This window comes from Coptis chinensis, chromosome 1 (genome assembly GCF_015680905.1).
Source record: "Coptis chinensis isolate HL-2020 chromosome 1, ASM1568090v1, whole genome shotgun sequence".
Lineage (NCBI taxonomy): Eukaryota > Viridiplantae > Streptophyta > Magnoliopsida > Ranunculales > Ranunculaceae > Coptis > Coptis chinensis.
The window spans coordinates 36,171,740-36,177,739 of record NC_141456.1 but is presented as its reverse complement, the minus strand read 5'-3'; positions in this window follow the sequence as shown (position 1 = coordinate 36,177,739).

Below are 6,000 nucleotides of genomic sequence, written 5' to 3'. Positions count from 1 at the left end.
TTTAAAGATGATGTATTGGTATTGGTTATGTATTTTCAGCATTTTTACAGGATTCAAAACAATGGAGAGTCAAAGAAAATGGGGAGGTTATGTCCAAACTTCCTACACATTATGGTTTTCTTCTTTGGCTGTTATTGGTAGTGTCAAAGGCGGATGAAGTTAGTGCCGAAAGCACGTTGAGTTTGTCTGTGCCAGATGAGAATCCTTCAAACCAATACCTCTATTTAGAGGAGTTGCGTGTTGAGAATCCTTCAAACCAAGGTATTTGTCTGTGCCAGGGGGGGTCACGCGTCGAGTGTTGAGGTAGCGCCGCGCCGCCACAGGCACGTCGACGCCTCGCGGGTCGTAGGCACGGGCATACCCTAATACTTAAATAAAACAGATACCAACACTCGTCACCCATATCAGTCTACATCAATTATTCTATCGTAGCACTGAACTAACACGTGAAATGACCGGATTGTCCTTAGGTAAAATTCCGGGTTATTACAAAGGATTTGTGCAAGTTCGGAGAACGATGGGTTTTTTTTTTTTTTTTATTAATTTCATAATTAAAGATTCCTAATTAATTCCTAATATGAAATTCTAATAATTAATTTCTCTAATTAATTTCCTAATCTAGCCAACACCGCATTCAAGGTAATCCTAGCCACTACTCAACCCATTGTAAGATGGAATCCCAACCGTGGGTCATAAAACTTCCCTCCCTTGTTTTATTTATATATATACTAGGTATAACCTATGCCTTCGTCACGATTGTCTTTATATTTCTTGATGCACATTGTTGTTAGGAAAAATAAATAAATATATATAATTAAATAAATTCACTCAATATCATTTGTTTAGTGTTTAAGAAAAAAACATATATTCCCAAGACACGCCAATTTTAATATGGGAAATTTATTTTTTAATTGAATTATTTTTAATTATATTACAATGAGTTCTTGTGGTCGACACATTTTTATTTAGATAAGTACAGCACCTTTTAAAGACTATATATGTGACAAATAGTTGGGATTCAAAACGCATTAATTTATTTTCCAATAACCATTAACTATCTTTAAGCCTAATGCAAGAGTTTTCAAGTAGACTTTACACACCACGGTTACAAACTGACAATCTTAAATTGGTTGATACACGAGTGAATTACAAGCTTACATCTTGGGGTTTAATATATTTTAAAATCATATATAATATAGATGAAGACTTGTCAAAGGTGTATTTAATGTGTTAAGTAAAAACTTTAAATGTTTTTTAGGAGACCTTTCAAATGTCCCCATTACCACATAGGTATAAAAAACGCCCAATGTATGTATTGAACACAAAATAATTTTTACCCAAAAATAATTTACACACCACATTAAAAACTATTTTTAATGTATACTATTAACACCTAATGTATACCCAAAAATAATTGAGTATACAAAATAGATTTCCACCTCTTTATTGAAAAACGCCTAATGTATGCATTGAATTTCTATTTAAAAACTATTTTTTTTTTTACACTTCTCCATTGGAGAGTATAGAGTGTGGATATTTATAAGCTATACAATAGTATACAATTAGAGGTGTAAAATCCTAATGGCACCTACGTGGAGCCTAGGTGGAGGTGTAATTTTACACCCCCCATTGGAGATGCCCTAAGAAAACACAATGAATAAGTTTGTTTTATCAAATATCATGTCTTGAGTATCATTTCTAAATTGAGTTGCAATTTTATTTGAGAAAAGGATATGCAAACACTATCAGTTTGTCCCAACTCCAACAAGTAGATGCTAACTGCTAAGGTATCAACCACCTTGTTAGCTTCTTCAGAAAGCAAACATGGCTAGAAAACCGGCGTATTGTTCGCATGTTCATTTGTTAAATTATACCTTTAAACGACCTATCAAAGAATTTACATCTAAAGTTGCGTAAATTTTTTGAATACTTGTCTATGCTTAGTACCACTAATAAGGAAAACAAAGTACTACCATTTGTACATTCCCATGATCCACCATTCGAAACCCTCTATGTCCCTCTGTGTTTCAGTAGCTTGACCACGCGATTTAACTCCCTTTTTGAACCTGCAAAAAGTAAACCCAAAAAATAAATAATTAAGTTAATATCAATCAGCAAGGACTTTGCTTCATTTTCTTACTCAGAGAAATAAAAATGTTTGGGGTATTTTCTCATACGGACTGTAAGATAACAACAATATCTTAGATGCTTGAAAAAAAAAATAGTCTCAATTGATTGTTCGCCATTAGTTTAAAGGACTGAGGATACCTTACAAACGTTAGCAATGATAGATTAAACAAACAATACCAATTGACCGTTTAAATAAGGGATTGACCCTATGAGAAATTACATCTGACTATCGCAATAAAAAAATTCAATTAAAGTATAATCTGGCTTTTCAAATTATGAAAGGAAAAATAAAATTAAGATTTGCTGAACCAAGTAAAATAAGTTGTTCGAACAAATTTTTGAATTGAGTATGTAATTAAAATGGGTAAGCAAATTTAAAAGAAACTGAAGTTGATGGTAAACTATGTTAGTGTCTATTTGAAAGGAGATTTTCCATTTGATAAGTGCTTCTGCACAATGAAAGACAAAGTAACTGATTTAAAATACGTATTACAGAGAAAATCATACCCTTGCTTGTGTTAAAATGAGCTAACCCTTTCCTGAGAACAAAAAACATAAAGATTTCAAAAAAGTCATTTGTACCTAAACTACCAGTCCATTTAGAAGCAACCTTTTGAGTGATAAGACGCCAATAACCACAAATTGATTAGTACAAAGTACAAAGTACAAAATTATGAAAGATCTGCAAAGCAATCTTATAACCAAAACTGAAATTAAATCCTATATTATAAAATAAATCCGGCATTCCACGTAATGAGAAACATGAGCAAGCATAAGTTGTCGACAGTAAACCTTTTCAGGTTGTTGTCGTTGCCCACGACAACAGTTTCTAATAAAAATATCACCTTAAACGAACTTTTAAAGTATAGATTGAGTAGTCCACAAAATTATTAGTGTAATGGTGCATGAAACCAAACAAGAGACATCTACCTTCACCTGCAAATTGGAGATAAGAAGTCGAAAGATAAAAAAGTGCCACAAATTTCCCAAAGTTAAATCAGAAAAAATAAGTAGCATAAAAAATTTGAGGGAATAAGGATACTTTCGATCTTTGTTGTGGTGGTGGATGAAGTGAATTCCTCGTGTTAATTAGTGAGGGGTTCGAGGGAGGAAAGGGGTGTAATCCGAAATCATCTGAATCCATCACTAGTTGACAATTTCTCAGTCATTACATGTGTATCCCAAGTTTACTGGAAATCATCCTCTGCTCCGAATCCCCTTCCAAAAATAAAGCCCTGGAAAATTGTCGAAAGAAACATACAAAAAATTAGAGAGCATGATAGAATAGAGAGAGATTACATGATAACAAATATGAAGAGAGTAAAGATTAGAGTTGGAGTTGAGGAGATGAGGAGCTGAGACTTTAGAGGGGCAAGCAAGAGTGCGACATTTATTTGAAAGTTATATTAAAAAGTGTTTAGAAGCCCATGCCCATGCAAGGTTAAGTTGCCTCACATCTCTGCCTTCGGTTACTGTATGAGTATGAGTATATGGAAACATATAATTAATGGAAACATTTCCTGATTAAATTCGTATAAATTCGATGTAAAGCTCAAAAGAGCTAAATAGGAAAGATAAACAGTTTAGCAAAATATTTAGATGAGCAGTTGCGGTTTCCTTCTCTCTTATGATAAATAAGAGTTATGGTATTAAAAACCTCTATGGTAGGGATCTGTATTTTGATTTCCATTATAGCAAGTTCATTCCCTTTAAACACTCTTGGATGGCCTTCTACCGACAAAACCATGAAGTTGATCTGCTCTACTACTCACCCCACTTAAATGTTTAGAAACCAACTGAATTAGGTAACATACTTTGCCCACTGTGAAAGCTCAAGCTCACTCACGTAAATATTGGGCAAGTAACCAATATGCTTATTGGGAGTCCTCTTCACATCCCCAAAGTTCAAGGAAGAAATCATTAAATAAAGCCATCAATTACCACGTGCAAGAGCCAATGAGCATTTGGAAAAATGACCAGTTTACTAATTTACTTACATAGAGGACGTGGCGAAAACAGTAAGCTACCTCCCTTTCTTTGTTAAACACATAGTTGCACCGTTATAGTACAAAGCTTTATACTCAAGTTAATTAATAATGGCAAAACAAAGCAGAAAATACAGGTCCTAGTTTAAAATACCTACTCTCACGAAATACATACACCATAAACGTACATTACAAAGAAATTTATTAAACATGGGTTGCACTTATAAGAGTCACAAAGTAAAATTATAACATGAAGCCTTGGGAGTAATAAGTTGTTTATTATCCCAAGAGTCAGAAAGTTAAAAATGGAACACCACCATTATTGTGGTTTTAATACGCTCGACTCGTCAATTAAAGGTGTTTCATACTCACTAAACACTTGTCTCCTCTCTAATAAAATCTCAACCTAATCCGGGTTTTCTTTATCAGTCAAATTCTCAACAAATTCCAATTTACAACCCAATATCATTTGAAAGCTAGCATAGGAAATGTATATGAAGTTTACATTGGTTTTTTCCCTAACTTTTTCTTAACAATGACATCCTTAGTGGACATGTATATACCATTATTTCCACTTCAATTGATTTCTAAATTCTTGGGAAATGAATACAGGACCTTCAGTACACTAAGCATATGCCTATCAGCTTTCTAAAACCAAGTACTCCTCGGTATTTAGCTAACAATACCTCCTTTTAATGACTACTACCCTACCACCCTACATAACACACATACAAAAACCCAAATAATCATTTTTTTCTTTTTTTTTTTAAAAAAAAAAACACTCATAGTCTACAAAGACAAAACCCCATGAAAAAGTAAACATGCCTTGTTTATCTCAGCAAGGCATGGAAACACCTATTCCTGCAATACTCTCCTTCCAATATTCGGTTCCTTTTGTGGTCCCTATTCAACTCAAAAGTTCATATATAATCAAGTTTTGAATCTCAAACACAGTTTACAAAAACATAATTTTGAAAATGAAAAAGAAAATGGGGAAGCATGCCATTTCCATGGAAATCACCATAAGAGCAATAATGCAGTTGCTTTGCTTAGTAAAATCACATAAGCAAAGATAACTACTAACACTATTACTACCATGCAAATCTCTTGAAAGAAAAAACATACTATAAACACACGAAATCCAATGTCTCTTCACCTCTGTTTCAATCATTATTTGGTTTCTACATTTCAACCAACACCCCCATGTGCCTTCGAAGTTCACTTATTGTCGTCTTTCACTTCAACTCTGCAGTCGGGACACATTTTTTAAAAACAACTTTCCTTTTACATTTTCCCTTGTTTTATGATAGTAAGGTCAACCAATTGATAAATTATTTAAAATGTCCAAATAAAGTTTTACCATGTAAGACCAGTCTCTTCCCATTTCTTTCAATTTTTCTATTTTAACCCTTCCATTTGTACGTAGTTCTTCTTCAGAAAGGCTCATATCAGGAGCTAGATTTTCCATTCCTAGATGTTGGATCACACCTTCGAATCTGAAAGGTAACAATGCAAAGTGTTGGTAATATGGTTCTCAATATTAATAGGATGCGTAACCAATAACAAACTCTTGCCAAAACCAAAAACCAAACTATTAGCCTAAAATGATTTATTTGTAACCCGGACATTCATGGCGAGAGAATGGACCTTTGAATCAATACATTGACTAAGTTGTCTAAAAACTCAAAATTAGTAACGTCAATGTTTTCCAAATTGATGTAAAGAAAAATATACATTGTATGGATTATTTGTAACCACACATTCATGGCAGAGGTAATTCACATTGGATGAATATGAAGAGAGCTTAAGTAATTATCTAGTTTAGGTGAAATGACAACTTAGGTGTATGGTTACTATGAAGAGCTTTTCTTGAAAAAATAAAAGA